The 2,500-nt window shown below is 41.7% G+C and overlaps 5 non-coding genes across 5 annotated transcripts; all 5 read right to left on the bottom strand.

Annotated features, from left to right (window-relative positions):
• Positions 1-111: 111 nt before the first annotated feature.
• Positions 112-230, bottom strand: LOC128008040 (5S ribosomal RNA). The gene has a single exon (XR_008179778.1). It is a non-coding gene; the product is annotated as a 5S ribosomal RNA (ribosomal RNA).
• Positions 231-603: 373 nt separating this feature from the next.
• LOC128008039 (5S ribosomal RNA) lies at positions 604-722 on the bottom strand. Its single transcript, XR_008179777.1, has one exon. It is a non-coding gene; the product is annotated as a 5S ribosomal RNA (ribosomal RNA).
• Positions 723-1,080: 358 nt separating this feature from the next.
• Positions 1,081-1,199, bottom strand: LOC127991211 (5S ribosomal RNA). Its single transcript, XR_008164280.1, has one exon. It is a non-coding gene; the product is annotated as a 5S ribosomal RNA (ribosomal RNA).
• A 510-nt stretch (positions 1,200-1,709) lies between these two features.
• Positions 1,710-1,828, bottom strand: LOC128008038 (5S ribosomal RNA). Its single transcript, XR_008179776.1, has one exon. It is a non-coding gene; the product is annotated as a 5S ribosomal RNA (ribosomal RNA).
• Positions 1,829-2,328: 500 nt separating this feature from the next.
• LOC128008037 (5S ribosomal RNA) lies at positions 2,329-2,447 on the bottom strand. The gene has a single exon (XR_008179775.1). It is a non-coding gene; the product is annotated as a 5S ribosomal RNA (ribosomal RNA).
• Positions 2,448-2,500: the final 53 nt, after the last annotated feature.

Here is a 2,500-nt window from a genome sequence, read left to right as displayed (position 1 = left end):
CAGTCTCCCATCCATGTACTAACCAGGCCCAAACTTGTTAATATTCAGAGATCGGGCATTGACTCTATTTTTTGGCAAAATTATTATATACTAAGTGAAAAATGTCCAAAAAGCTTACAGCACCTGGTATTCCCAGGCGGTCTCCCATCCAAGTACTAACCAGGCCCAAACCTGCTTAGCTTCCGAGATCAGACGAGATCGGGCATAGCCAGGTTGGTATGGCCGTAAGCGAAGACAGCAGCAAAGAGAGGGCTATTTAAAGACCAGCCAATCTAATCGCCAGTACATTATATAAGTAGGAAAGAAAACCCAAAAGCTTAAAGCACCTGGTATTCCTAGGCAGTCTCTCATCAAAGTGCTAACCATACCTAAACCTGCTAAGATTCAGAGATCGGGCATTGACTCTTTTTTTTTTTTTTTTTTTTTAAATGAAAGATTATTATATAATTCGTGAAATTTTCCAAAGAGATTAAAGCACCTGGTATTCCCAGGCAGTCTCTCATCAAAGTGCTAACCAGACCTAAACCTGCTAAGATTCAGAGATCGGGCATTGACTCTATTTTTTGGCAAAATTATTATATACTAAGTGAAAAATGTCCAAAAAGCTTACAGCACCTGGTATTCCCAGGCGGTCTCCCATCCAAGTACTAACCAGGCCCAAACCTGCTTAGCTTCCGAGATCAGACGAGATCGGGCATAGCCAGGTTGGTATGGCCGTAAGCGAAGACAGCAGCAAAGAGAGGGCTATTTAAAGACCAGCCAATCTAATCGCCAGTACATTATATAAGTAGGAAAGAAAACCCAAAAGCTTAAAGCACCTGGTATTCCTAGGCAGTCTCTCATCAAAGTGCTAACCAGACCTAAACCTGCTAAGATTCAGAGATCGGGCATTGACTCTATTTTTTGGCAAAATTATTATATACTAAGTGAAAAATGTCCAAAAAGCTTACAGCACCTGGTATTCCCAGGCAGTCTCCCATCCATGTACTAACCAGGCCCAAACCTGCTAATATTCAGAGATCGGGCATTGACTCTATTTTTTGGCAAAATTATTATATACTAAGTGAAAAATGTCCAAAAAGCTTACAGCACCTGGTATTCCCAGGCGGTCTCCCATCCAAGTACTAACCAGGCCCAAACCTGCTTAGCTTCCGAGATCAGATGAGATCGGGCATAGCCAGGTTGGTATGGCCGTAAGCGAAGACAGCAGCAAAGAGAGGGCTATTTAAAGACCAGCCAATCTAATCGCCAGTACATTATATAAGTAGGAAAGAAAACCCAAAAGCTTAAAGCACCTGGTATTCCTAGGCAGTCTCTCATCAAAGTGCTAACCATACCTAAACCTGCTAAGATTCAGAGATCGGGCATTGACTCTTTTTTTTTTTTTTTTTTTTTAAATGAAAGATTATTATATAATTCGTGAAATTTTCCAAAGAGATTAAAGCACCTGGTATTCCCAGGCAGTCTCTCATCAAAGTGCTAACCAGACCTAAACCTGCTAAGATTCAGAGATCGGGCATTGACTCTATTTTTTGGCAAAATTATTATATACTAAGTGAAAAATGTCCAAAAAGCTTACAGCACCTGGTATTCCCAGGCAGTCTCCCATCCATGTACTAACCAGGCCCAAACCTGTTAATATTCAGAGATCGGGCATTGACTCTATTTTTTGGCAAAATTATTATATACTAAGTGAAAAATGTCCAAAAAGCTTACAGCACCTGGTATTCCCAGGCGGTCTCCCATCCAAGTACTAACCAGGCCCAAACCTGCTTAGCTTCCGAGATCAGACGAGATCGGGCATAGCCAGGTTGGTATGGCCGTAAGCGAAGACAGCAGCAAAGAGAGGGCTATTTAAAGACCAGCCAATCTAATCGCCAGTACATTATATAAGTAGGAAAGAAAACCCAAAAGCTTAAAGCACCTGGTATTCCTAGGCAGTCTCTCATCAAAGTGCTAACCATACCTAAACCTGCTAAGATTCAGAGATCGGGCATTGACCCTTTTTTTTTTTTAAAGAAAGATTATTATATTATTCGTGAAATTTTCCAAAGAGATTAAAGCACCTGGTATTCCCAGGCAGTCTCTCATCAAAGTGCTAACCAGACCTAAACCTGCTAAGATTCAGAGATCGGGCATTGACTCTATTTTTTGGCAAAATTATTATATACTAAGTGAAAAATGTCCAAAAAGCTTACAGCACCTGGTATTCCCAGGCGGTCTCCCATCCATGTACTAACCAGGCCCAAACCTGTTAATATTCAGAGATCGGGCATTGACTCTATTTTTTGGCAAAATTATTATATACTAAGTGAAAAATGTCCGAAAAGCTTACAGCACCTGGTATTCCCAGGCGGTCTCCCATCCAAGTACTAACCAGGCCCAAACCTGCTTAGCTTCCGAGATCAGACGAGATCGGGCATAGCCAGGTTGGTATGGCCGTAAGCGAAGACAGCAGCAAAGAGAGGGCTATTTAAAGACCAGCCAATCTAATCGCCAG

The sequence above is a fragment of the Carassius gibelio genome, chromosome B22, assembly GCF_023724105.1.
Source record: "Carassius gibelio isolate Cgi1373 ecotype wild population from Czech Republic chromosome B22, carGib1.2-hapl.c, whole genome shotgun sequence".
Taxonomy (NCBI): domain Eukaryota; kingdom Metazoa; phylum Chordata; class Actinopteri; order Cypriniformes; family Cyprinidae; genus Carassius; species Carassius gibelio.
Note: the sequence above shows the minus strand (reverse complement) of the source record. Positions and strands in the feature narration are given on the sequence as shown.